At 34.2% G+C, this 13803-nt stretch overlaps 1 protein-coding gene and 2 pseudogenes across 6 annotated transcripts in view; 2 read left to right on the top strand and 1 right to left on the bottom strand.

Moving 5' to 3' along the window:
- LOC145965809 (cilia- and flagella-associated protein 91) overlaps nucleotides 1–13803 on the top strand; it is a 174982-nt gene that overhangs the window by 144217 nt on the left and 16962 nt on the right. The gene's annotated exons all lie outside the window — the stretch shown is intronic.
- LOC145965597 (uncharacterized) lies at nucleotides 6732–8127 on the top strand (annotated as a pseudogene).
- Nucleotides 10759–12646, bottom strand: LOC145965596 (uncharacterized; annotated as a pseudogene).

Raw genomic sequence — 13803 nt, 5'->3', positions numbered from 1 at the left:
ATGTCAACAGAAATATAACAAAATCTGTTATATTTCTAAACTTCTTAACATAACTGGACAACAGATTATCAACAGAAACCGAGCAGAACTTGTTGATATAATTGACGGCACATTGATGGCAGAAACTGAACAGGATCTGTGCGGCGCAATTTTGACAGCAGATTGGTAACAAAAATCGAGCAGAATCTGCGCAATGAAATTTGATATCAAATTGTCAGCAGAACCCGAGTAGAGCCTGCTAATGTAACTGACGGCAGATTGATGGCAGAAATGGAACAGGATCTGCGCGGCGAAATTTGATGTCAGATTGCCTGTAGAAAGCGAGCAGGATTTGCGCACACAATATCTGATAGCAGATTGACGGCAGAAGCAGAACAGGGTTTGCATGATTCGATAGTTCCTTCGTTTACCGCTATGTGATATACTTTCTCGCAATCAAATCTCTGTCAAAAATATATATAAAGTCGCGATTATTAATAAAAGATCAAAAATATAGTAACTATTTCTATCACTTTAATTTCTGACATCTGATACAAACAGATGAGATTCAGAATATTAAACTGATTGGAATCAATAGGATAAATGGTAAATTATTCATTTACTGCCTATTTGAAGCATAAAGCAAGAATTTAATTCTAAATAAATTACATCTCCAGTTTTACAAGTTACATTTACTTTTATCATTTACTTTATTATTAATTTAATTAAATTGAACTCCTTCCTACTTTATTATTAATTTATTTAAATTGAACTCCTTCGTTATGTGAGAATAATTACGATATAACATATATTATTATACATTATGTCATATCAGAAAAAATTGTAATTAATCGATAACTCACCGATAATACTCTTATTTAGCACCTGTAATAATCAATTTTATTGCATTTATACAACATTAATATAAGTAAGCCCAAATCTTGTTCGGTTTCTGCTGTCAATTTGCTATCAGATTGCGTGCGCAGATCCTGCTCGATTTCTGCCGACAATCTGTTGTCAGATTATGTTTACAGATTCTGCTCGGTTTTTGCCGCCAATCGAGCGTCAAGTCATGTTAACAGATCCTGCTGGATTTCTGCTACCAATCTGCTGTCAAATTCTGTGAGCAGGCTCTGTCAGCAGAATATAAGCTGAATGAGGACGCAGTTGATGTCAGTCTGCTGATATACTTTGATTAAATCTGTTACCAGTCTGCCGACATACTGCTAACATTTTGCTTACGGGGTATATATATATATATATATATATATATATATATATATATATATACAGGGTAGGCCATTTTAATCTACGCACTGAAATATCTCAAAATCCATAAGTTTAAGACAAAAATGTTTCAGACAAAAGTTGTATGATTTCGAGGGGGACATAAGATGGTGCCATTAATATGACCTTGAAGAGTCATCTGAAGGTCACGTGAAGGTCATCTACAACTTTTTAAATGGGACACCCTATATGCTCTTGCATATTCTTGTAGCTCATCTCGAGAGCTTCCCAAAACACTATAATTAAGTTAGTTTTCATTAAGTACTTTCCGAGTTATGAGGCTTGAAACCTTTTAATTTTACATAAACCGTAAAATATCTTGTAAAATATTCATTTTTCGATTATCTTACCTTAATACTTTTATGTACAAAATAATGAGAGGAATCAATTGGTGTACAGAAAACACATAATTGTTTCGAAAAAAAAATGTAATTTGTAATTAACAATTAATTAAGATAAGATAAGATAATCGAAAAATGAATATTTTACAAGATATTTTACGGTTTATGTAAAATTAAGAAATGATTTCAAGCCTTATAACTCAATAAGCACTTGAGGGAAAAATATTTTATTATAGTGTTTTGGAAAGCTCTCGAGATAAGCTACAAGAATATACAATAAAAAATAGGGGGTTCCATTTAAAAAATTGACGGTGACCTTCACGTGACCTTCAAATAACTCTTCAAGATCAAACTGATATCGCCATGTAATGTGTTACTTGAAACCTTACAACTTTTGTCTAAAATATTTTTGTCTGTCGCGCTCAGTTTTTGAGATATTCGGCTGATACGGGTGGTCTGCGACACCCTGTATATAGGGTAGGCCATTTTAATCCATCCACTCAAATATCTCCAAAACTGTGTTTTACAAGAAAACTTTTTAGAAAAAAGTTGTTTGGTTCTGAGGGGGACAGAAGATAGGAATATTAGTTAGACCTTGGGTGGTGTTGATAAGGCCATATGAAGGTCACATTGAATTTTTTAAATTGAAACTCCTATTTTTTATTGCATATTCTTGTAGCTTATCTCGAGAGCTTTCCAAAACACTATAATTAAGTTAGTTTTCATTGAGTACTTTTCGAGTTATGAGGCTTAAAGTAATATCTTAATTTTATATAAACCGTAAAATATCTAGTAAAATATTCATTTTTTTGATTATCTTACCTTAATACTTTTATGTACAAAATAATGAGAGGAATCAATTGGTGTAAAGAAAACATAGTTGTTTTTAAGAAAAAATATGGAATTGGTAATTGCAAATTACATATTTTTTCTTCAAAACAACTATGTGTTTTCTTTACACCAATTGATTCCTCTCATTATTTTGTACATAAAAATATTAAGGTAAGGTAATCGAAAAATGAATATTTTACTAGATATTTTACAGTTTATGTAAAATTAAGAAATTATTTCGAGCCTCATAACTCGGAAAGTACTTAAGGAAAACTAACTTAATTATAGTGTTTTGGAAAGCTCTCAAGATGAGCTATAAGAATATGTAAAAGCATATAGGGTGTCTTATTTATAAAGTTGGACGTGACCTTCAGGTGACTCTTCAAGGTCAAACTAATGGCACCATCTTATGCCCCCCTCAAAGCCATACAACTTTTGTCTGAAACACTTTCTAGTAAAACTTCCTTATCGAGATATTCGACCGTGTCCAAATTTTTTTAACACCCAGTATATATACAGGGTGTCCCATTTTAAAAAACGCACCTCGATAATTAATCAACGAAGCATTTTCAGCAAAAATGTTTCAGACAAAAGTTATATGGTTTCAAGGGGGACATAAGATGGTATCATTAATTTGACCTTGAATAGTTACTTGAAGGTCACGTGAAGATCACCTTCAATTTTTTAAATGGAACTGCCTACTTTTTATTACATATTCTTGCAGCTCATCTCGAGAACTTTCCAAAACACTATAATGAAGTATTTTTCATTAAGTACTTTTCGAGTTATGAGGCTTGAAATAATTTCTTAATTTTACCTAAACCGTAAAAAAATCTTGTAAAATATTCATTTTTCGATTATCTTACCTTAATACTTTTATGCACAAAATAATGTAAGGATTCAATTGGTGTAAAGGAAAACAGTTGTTTTCGAGAAAGATATGTAATTGTTAATTGCAAATTATATATTTTTTCTCCGAAACAATTATGTGTTTTCTCTGTGTTTTTAAAATGGGACACTCTGTATATATATATATATATATATATATATATGTATAGGGTGTAAATTTTTTGTATTATATAATAACGAAATTATATATACAGGGTGTCTGATAACTTTTTGCAGTCCCGAAGTATGAAGGTAGATTGGCTCAAATTGAGAAGGAAGGTCCTATATTGTTTTGCGATATTCGCAATAATTAACGAAAAATTAATTAAAGAAGATTGGCCTATCTGCGTGAGTAGAAGCACGTGGCGACGAGAGTAGTCGCTCTGTAATCTTATACTAGGCGTACGGCGAAGTGAGTGACGCCCGGACTTACACCACTCCTTCCCCACTCACCACTTCGCCGCACGCCTAGTATAATGTTATAGAACGACGACTCTCGTCGCCGCGTGCTTCTACTCCCGCAGATTGGCCGATCTTCTTTAATTAATTTTTCGTTAATTATTGCGAATATCGCATAATAGTATAGGACCTTCCTTTTCAATTTGTAGCCCAGTAAAATTAGACTTGAAAAGGACAAAACTATAAAAAAATTAGGACCAAGCTGGATTTTTGTGGAGACCTTTATTTCGATGTTCTAATGAAATCCTGAAAAGTACCCTTAATTTGATCCATGGGTTTTTTTTATAGAGGATAAAAGGGGTAAATTTTAGTTTTTCGCCATTATCTTGAAAATTGTCAATTTTTCGAGAAAAACAGCTATTATTAAAATTGTAGCTCATAAAATTCTTTACAAAAAAGGTTATACTTTTTTTTCGTGGAGTCAACCGTTTCGAAGATATAGAGTGAATTAAGTCTGAAAGAGAAAATGTGCACACCACTATAGTATTATATGTGACTATGAGGTGCAGAAAAGTTATATTAGAAATATTTTGCTGTCGAGAAAGATTTTATAAGTATTATTAGTACACCCAAAAAAAAAATTCTACTCGTAAGCGGGGAATTCCTCTCAACATTTTTTTTAAACAGAAAATCTTACAGAAAGCATATTCCTCTTTAACATATAGGTATCCAGCTATAAAAAAATGGACGCGTGAGTTATGATCAAGAATAAATTCCTCTATAGGAAATTTCACTATAATAACATGAATAGTCTCTTGAAATAAGAGGATATGCAACATACTTGCGGCATGTACATTTGTTAGAAAAAGATTGTCATTTATTTGCGCCACGTATGCGCCATCACACAAGGCAGTGAGCAGAGAGCTTTGTGCGAGTCAGTGCGTGTCGTGACAAGTTGTGTTACAGTGTGTTCTTAAAATAATAAACGAAGTTAAAGAATTTTTAAAAGAAGCACATTTAGGCGACTACTGGCCCGCATTTGAGAATGAATTATTATGACTCTGCGACTACGACTTATATATATTAAAATATTTCTGTGAAATCTCGAGAAATAGTGCTAAAATGGAAGGAATGTGTTTCATTTGTTCTAATCCTTTATTGAATGGTCAAACTGTTGTGGTTAAGCGTGGGATAAAAACTTTGCGAGACGCGAGTAAAGAAAGAAACGATGGAAAAATAGAATATTTACGTGATGCTACTTTTATTGAAGTTCATATTGATTGCCGTAGAAATTATGTTCGGAAGAGTAGCATTGCCGCCTTCGTTTCGAAAAGGGAGCGTAAAGATGACTGTCTTAGTACGTCTTCAAGTTTAAGTCCACCGCGTACTAGATTACGTTTAAGTGAACAGCTTTTTTTTGATTTTAAAAAGTTGTGTTTTTTTGTGGTGATGAGGCCAATGAAGAAAAAGAAAAAAAGAAAGACGAAAAAAAGCGTCGCAGAATTTCATTAGTATCGGCACACGCTTTCAAAGATTCTATAATTGCTACTGCAGACAAACTTGGTGGTGATTTAGCAAAGACAGTTAAAAATCGAATTATTTTTGAGGATTTGCGTGCTGCAGAGGCCAGATATCATCATCAATGTTACCTGAATTTTCTCCGTTCCCGAAAACCAGGTAATGTTGGTCGACCTATCGACCATCGTATTGAAGTAGCAATGGAAGAGATATTTTCGTATATTGAAGAAAACAATGACTGCCAGTTTACTTTAAAGGAATTGGCAGATGCATGCACGGTATATACTCCAAATGAATAAACAATTAAAACGAAGCTTAAGGAAAGGTATGGGAAAAGAATTTTCATATCAACTAAAAGCAGCTCTTTGACTGTTTCATAGATACGGTATATGATGTCAATTTAAGAGCTTTGTACGAAAATAAAAATTGTAATGAACAGGAAGAACGGCTTAAAATAATAGAATCTGCTGCAGCAATAATTCGTGAAGACATTCGATCTTTAATAAAATATAATAGTGAATATCCCCCAATGAATGAAATGTTTAATAATTTAGACAATGACGTACCACACAGTTTACAATTGTTTTTGGAGCAAGTAATATTAAAAAATCGAAAAGGCAAATTAGAACCATTTAAATTAAAATGCACCTCCATTTCTCATGCTATAGTAGCTGCAGCTAGACTGAGAACATTTATGTCTCAATTGCAATTGGGTTTGTCGACGTTTTTACATCGACGATTTGGATCTCGACGTATTTTAGATGTGTTGTCAAGTTTAGGTGTAGCAGCTTTATATTCCGATACAGCGAAGTACGAAGTTTCGACAGTTTATCATCCTCAGCCTTTTATTTTACCGCCAGAAACTGGTTCTTTCGTTCAATTTGCTGCTGACAATGTCGATATTAATGTATACACCATTGATGGTCACAATATGGTACATATCATGGGAGTAATTAAAATGATTATTCCATCTGAAGCGATCGCACCAGAACAACCAATTAAGAAACAGACAACAATGTCAAGTGCTCATGACCTTGCCTTAAAAGCTCACGTTCCTATTCAGGTTTATGAAAATTATAATTCAGCAGGATTAAATAAAATTACAGTTGAAAGATTTGACTGCCATGAGGAAACAACAGTCTGCATGCTTTGAAAAATTGATGTATTATTGCTCTTTGGAAAGTGGGATAATCAATCTCAGGTACCTGGTTGGAATGGATATATTCAGTCTCTGACAAAAAATAATCAGGATTTTTCACAATCACGAATCTTGTTTCTACCATTTATTCACCAATCTGCAAGTAATTATAATACTATTCATACTGCTTTACACTGTGCTCTTGAAAATTGTAAAAAACATGGTCACAACACATGTGTTATTACATTTGACCAACCTTTATATATTAAAGCGCGAGAAATAGTAGCATCTTCACCCGAAACTCTAATTTTTCTAAAATAATAGTGAGACTCGGTGGCTTCCATTTGATAATGTCGTTCCTTGGATCAATCAGATATATAATGGAAGGAAGCGGTTTAAAAGAAGTTTTGAGCATCATTTATGCATCAAATTCAGTTGAAAAAATGTTAAATGGACACGCTTATGCTAGAGCAATTAGAGGACATACTCTACTTCATCAGGCTTTGTCTGCAATTATACTTAATGATATAGACGTAGATACTGACACTCAAAATCATCTTAGGAAACTCATAACTGAAGTCGCTAGCAACATAATAACATACGAAGACATAGAAAATTCAGACGTTTAATGACGTGAAGAAATTATCAAACAAATTTCATGAAAAATTACGGTTGTATGAACAAAGAGGTCCTATTGCAAGATTGTGGGTGCAATATTTAAGGATGGTTTCAATTGCCAAAGAATTTATTAGATCTGAAAGAATGGCCGATTGGGCAGCACATTTAAGTTCCATTAAAAAAATGTTACCATATTTTCATGCGTCTGGCCACTTTCTTTACGCTAAATCTGCGCACCTATATCTTCAGAATATGTTGCATTTAAAAAAAAATATGGAAGAAAGTGCTTTCGAGAAATTTATAAATGGTTTCTTTACTATTCGCCGTACTAATAAATTCAGTAGCGGTACTTGAACTGATATGATTATTGAACAGTCTTTGATGACGTCCATTAAAACAGACGGAGGTGTAGCAAGAGGAAGAAGCACTCAAGAAAGTGTACTCAGCAAATGGGTATACGATATGCATGCGACCAATGCTGTATGTGAAGGCATTGAAAAACTTTGCAATATTTCATTGGACATTACAGATCAGCATGTTGATGCGCGAGATTCTCGTATCAAACGAGATGATGCTGATGTTCAAAAAATAATAGAATGGTTTTCAAGTCATGATCCCTTTCCACAGATTCCACAGATAATATCTATAGCTATTGGTATCGTCGGCGATGAGAAAATTAATTGCTTCAATGCTTATGAAGTTGGTCTAAATTCCATGCAAAAAATAATTGGAGAAAAATTTGATAAAATCAAATTGAAACGTGCAGACAAAATTCTTCCTCTTTTAACTGTGACCAGTTCTGTTAAAGTTCACAATACTAGAATGGTAATTGATCCACTATTACTCTTTCAACGCATCAGTGTGACAAAAAAATTTGAAGACCAACTTGAACAATTTCTCCCATATGAACTAGCCCCATACCCATTGGCTCTTTTTGATGACGTAGGAATGAGGAAAACAACTAAATCAACCTTTTATGATTGTTTCAATCCTATTGTTAGTGAACCTAATACTACAACTGACATATTTATAATTGATGGCGGGTTTCTATTACATCGTGTTGTGTGGAACAAAGATGCTACTTTCGATAATATCTGTGACCAATATATTCATTGGCCCATATTCTGAATCCTCTTTTATCGATAAAAGTGCTCCTAAAAGCGGCCTGTAGCCAATCAGAAGGCTTATATGCCACTTTTAGAGGCACTTTTATCGATAAAAGAGGATTCAGAATATGGGCCATTATGTATTGAAGCATTTCGGAGCCAATGTTATTGTAGTTTTTGACGGTTACGATAACACTAAAAAAAATATAAAATCAATGGAGCAACGTCGTCGATATTCACAATTTCCTGGATCTACAGATGTTCTGTTTGATGCGTCCATGAATGTCCTTATAAAACAAGATAAATTTCTCAGCAACGAAAAAAACAAAAGTAGATTTATTTCTATGTTAGCGCAAAAATTGGAGGCTGCTAACATCTCTGTCAAACAAGCCCAAGATGACGCTGATGTTCTCATCATAAAAACTGTATTGGAGCACTATCATACTAATATTAAAACAATAGTCGTTGGCGAGAATGTTGATTTATTGGTTCTTTTAATTACATGAACTTCACCTGATAAAGAAATTTATTATTTAAAACCAGGGAAAGGAAAAGCTGAAACAAAAGTATACTCATCCAAAAGTTTTGACAATTTTAAAAACAGTAAAAATCACATTTTATTGATCCATGCTATCAGCGGATGTGATACTACATCTGCGCTATTTCAGATTGGAAAAAAAAGGTTATTAAGTTGTTCCAAAATCGCAAAGACTTACAGGATTGTGCTGAGGTTTTTAAAGTGCCACAAAGTTCACGAGAAACAATAACTGAAAATGGGATTCGCTTATTTCTGGCCATGTACAACGCTCCACAAAAGGAAAAATCTATTGATTCTCATAGATATTATTCATTTGTAAAGGCAACTAGACTAAATAAGCCCGTAAAATTATCAAATCTACCGCCCACATTCTATGCATCACAACAACATTATTTATTTAGAGTGTATTTGCAAGTCCAAAAATGGCTTGATAATGATCTAAATTCAGAAGAATGGGGGTGGATGATTGTCAACAATAGTTTGGAACCTATTCAAACCCTTTTGCCACCGGCTCCTGATCTATTACTAAATATTATATTCTGCAACTGCACTAAAGGCTGTAGCGCGAGCTGTAGCTGTAGAAAAATAGGTCTTCGCTGTTCTGCGGTATACGGGCACTGCCATGGACAATCTTGTTTAAACGTCGAGACTAAAGTAACAGAAAGCGATATGGATGTTTACGACGATACAGATCCAATGACTTGCTTAATACAAGAAGTGGAAGAAACAATAGATGAAGAACATATTGAGGAAATCACTGAGGAAGATGAGGAAGCTCCAAAGGAAATAGATGTAGAGGAAGAGACCAAATAAAAAACAATTGTTTTTCCAGCACATTTCAATGTGGATTAGGCCTACTAGGGACACCACAAAAAACAAACGCGCCCAGTACTTTACCCCCGCGGTGGTGTGGAAAAAAGTACGTGTTTTTTACGAACTACAGACATTGCAACATTACCGCACGTTTTACTCAAAAACGATTAGTTGTACGAAAAAAAGTATAATGGCCTTTTTTGTAGAGAATTTTATGATCTATAATTTTAATAATAAATGTTTTTCCCGAAAAATTGACAGTTTTCGAGATAATGGCAAAAAACTAAAATTTACCCTCTTTTATCCCCTATAAAAAAACCCATGGATAAAATTAAGGGTACTTTTTATTAGGGGCAGAATTTCATTAGAACATTAAAATAAAGGTCTCCACAAAAATTCAGCTTAGTCCTAATTTTTATGAAGTCAAAATCTAATTTTACTGGGCTATTGAGCCAATCTATCTTCACACTTCGGGATTGCAAAAAGTTCAGACACCCTATATATACAAAATGTAATCCAGTTATATATATAATATAAATAGAAATCATCCTTTGAGAAGATGAATCAATGACTTTTCAATCAAAGAGATCGGTTGATATTAGATATCTAAAATTTGATCAATTAGTAGGAGTGTGCGGATACCCGAAAATTCGGGCACCCGAACATCAGGTCGGGTCGGATCGGCCGAGACCCCGAAAGTTTATCTAGCACATACATTTGTTCAGATACTCGTAATTTCGGGACCCGAATACTGAGTCGAGTACGGGTCTCGAGTCGAGGTTGGATCCCGAGGCGAGTTGGAGTCCCGGAGTGATATTCGGGTCTCGAAATTATGGGTATCCGAACAAATGTATGTACTGGACAAACTATCGGGGTCCCGCCCGAACCCGAAAAAAATTCTCGACCCGAAACCGACCCGAATTTTCGGGTACTCGCACACCCCTATCAATTAGATATTTTTATATCCTTCAAATTAGATCTCTGTATAAGATGTTAAATATCTGTTAGTTTATAAGAGAATCTATTAGTTTATAAATTTTTGAAGTTGTCTATTAGTAGCTCATTAAACGTTTATTTCTCTATTATCATACATACACTCGGCAATAGGATTAAGGGCTTACATATGAGTAGACGGGCAAAAAAATGACCATATTTTGGGAATTTTTTCTCGGGAAATAATTACTTTATTCAAAAACTTTTTTTTTATTAAAAAGAGCATGTATTCTAATATGTTTGTGAATTTTTTTATTAAAGTCTATCAACATTGAATATTGTTTATTAGCGTTAGCGTAAACCCCGTTTTTAAAAACGTCCTTTGCGGTGTTCATCATTTTGAGTTGTTACGTCATCTGGAACAAAAATAGGCATTGAATTTCTAATTAGTGATATACAAGACAGTTAGCTACGAACCGAAAAAAATTTAAAAAAAAAATTCGCAAAATGATGGCTGCTTGAAGTTTTAAGTCGATTTTTCATCTATTTTTTCAAGTTAACAATGCATTTTTTAAACATTTGTAAAAAACTTTTTTAAAGTCTGATCGTAGCTAATTAGACAAAGCATCCAAGAATATCGTGTCCAAATTTGAAAAAGATCTATCGATCCGTTCTCGAGATATCGTGAACACCGCTTTTGAAAATCATGTTTCGAGAAAAACGCGTTTAAAGTTTGGGAAGAGATTTGGAGTATCATAAATTGTTTATAATGCTATAACTCGAAAACAACTCGTCTTACGAAAAAAATGTAAGAGATAAAAAAGTTTCATCTTGATCCGAAATTATTAGTAATGATAAAAAAAATTTCTTTTTTGTTAATTAATAATAAAATTGTTTAAAAAAATTTTTTTTCTAATTTTACCTTTAATCGGCGATTCCGGGGCCATATAAAAGTCCTTCGATTTCAAGCAGGTTATCATTATCAGCTGCTCGTAATTGTTTACGAAGAATTCTTCCTTCCCGTGTTGCATTGGCAGCTTGGATCTCGGCCTGATGAAGACGATCTTCGTCCGCTTCCTCACAGTAATTGTTGGCATTTGGTCCAACTTTAATGCCCAAGTATTCCATGACTTGTTTCCTGCATTGAATGTACAGGCTGCTATGTAAGAAGCAATTCTCATAATATAGCAGCCGCTGTGGGTGACTTTGGGTGCTATGCGCCAAAGGACGTTATTGAAGCTCTCGTTATTGTTCTGTGTAAAACCTCCCACGCATTTTTCTAGAAGTTTGTCTGAAGATAAATCCTTGTATATTGGCTCGATAGCTTTTACAACATTTGGATGAAGCGCGGATGCATAGTGAAAGCTGTCCAGTTTATTCAAAGCCTTTGCTTTTTGCCATTTACACCAAGAATCTTTTCCTGTCGGACACAAGTCATGTTGCGGCTTCTCGTCAGTTGATTGTAAATGATAAAAAGTAGCCATAACAGCATTTTTCATTGCTTCAAGTGAATGGCAATTATGTCGTATTGCAAGGCCATAATAACGAGTAAGTTCATCAATTAATTTCCCTGTCAATTTGCCCTTTCCACCAAGTCCTGTGGTATTTTTTCAAATTTCGAAGTCTCGTACCCATTCGTTTCTGTACATGTCCAATACATTCTTTTTTTGTTATTGTTATGCCAGGATAAGGATTGCTATCAACTATTGCTGGAAAAGTCTTGGAGTCTCCATCGCCTATATAATTGACGTATTTGACATCGTATTTTTCTTCTGATCGTTGAAACATGTGACACATTCCTTCTACCTCCATCTTTCCAGAGGATCCCGTGTGATTGATCTGGCAATTGGGTGCATGCTGCTCCCAAAACTCTTCATAATCTGCTGTTCCCTCCAGTCCAGTCCATTGTTCACATGTCTTGCAAGTTTTACTTATATACAAATCAAGAACCTTGCCTTGAACCAGTATAATATCCAATGATTGTTGTAACCCCGTACAAAGAATTGAATCCTCGCTTGCGCCACGAGCCATCCCCGGATACGGTCAATCCCGTATTTTCCTGATTTTCTTTTGCTTCTGTAATTTCTTTTTCTTCCTGTACACTTTCTTTTGAAATTAAATCGAATATAGCCTCTGAAGCAGTTGAAATATGATGTACAACCTTGTCGTACGTGGACTGAGCTATGGGCTTTGCAAGGTCCATGAGACCACAAAATTTTTTTGCTCCATTCAATCCAATACCTATCATTCGCATTGCGAAGATGAATCTCGTATTTATTTCGTAGGCATTTAATATATACGGGCACGAAGGTACGCTTTGAGTCACACAGGAAGGACACAGAATTTGCACCTTGAAACCGAGACCACGTGTAGATGTTTTGGCAAAACTAATATCATCCACATGTTTTGCATTTCACATGTTCGCTAATAAACGAAAAAACTGTTGCAAAATTTAAAATAACATAATCAATGTTGTTTATACTGGGCTCTAGCACATGATTGGCTCGCAATTTCTTCGCTGATGTACACAACTCGTTATTTTCTTCTTCAATTTCTTATTGATTCTTGGGACGTTTTCTTTTCTTCGATCGACATTTATATGCACCTGTTGATTTTCTCTTTTCCCTTGAAACCTTCGAATGAAGGGTGATTTTTTTATCTTTTTTTTCCATGTTTCAACGCAAAAATGTTACTAAGAAACAACGCAACGATGTTTACTATTACAAAGCTACAGAGTAACTGACTGAAACTAGCTGAAATTACCTGATGCAAAATTCAAATCAGTGATGCCAAATTCGGGCTTCGGTAGCAGGCCGAATCTGACATCACTGATGGCCTTCGAGGAATTCTTATGCTAAAACCAGTTTGTGTTTCTTTTGTATGTATTATATAGATCGTAGTAGGGATATTTAGGGTTCCCAGAATTTTTAATGCCTCGACACGCTACAATGGTCGGGCGCCCCGCTGCGCTCCAGCTCGGGCTGTTCCACCCCGTTTCAGTAAATCCTCCGTAACTTCTACAATTCTTCGAATTTCTTAATAATATTTTAACACAATATTCTTGAAACTACATACTTTCAAGAAATGCAAAAAAATCTATTTTTTCAAAATTCTACTCATATGTAAGCCCTTAATTTAATACACGCAATAAATGAATTATTTCTCATTTACCCGTCCAATAAATTTCAAATAATCTATTCAATATTCTAAATCCTAACAAGAGATGCGGATTATTAAACAAATTATTCTAAATTAAGTCTTTTTATTAGAGATTTATTAAAAATTAAATTGACAGAAAAAATATATACGTTGGATCTTTCGTTAACAGTCTTAGTAACAGTCCGTTGTAGGCTTTATATACATTTTATAATGAAAAATTGAATACGAGTCAGCTAAGTTTAGCATCGCCACATA

This window comes from Camponotus vicinus, unplaced genomic scaffold, assembly GCF_025532165.1.
Source record: "Camponotus vicinus isolate PSW18456_S1 unplaced genomic scaffold, iyCamVici1.0 SCAF_14, whole genome shotgun sequence".
Taxonomy (NCBI): domain Eukaryota; kingdom Metazoa; phylum Arthropoda; class Insecta; order Hymenoptera; family Formicidae; genus Camponotus; species Camponotus vicinus.
The sequence above is the reverse complement of the archived record's forward strand: the minus strand, read 5'-3'. Positions and strand labels throughout refer to the sequence as shown.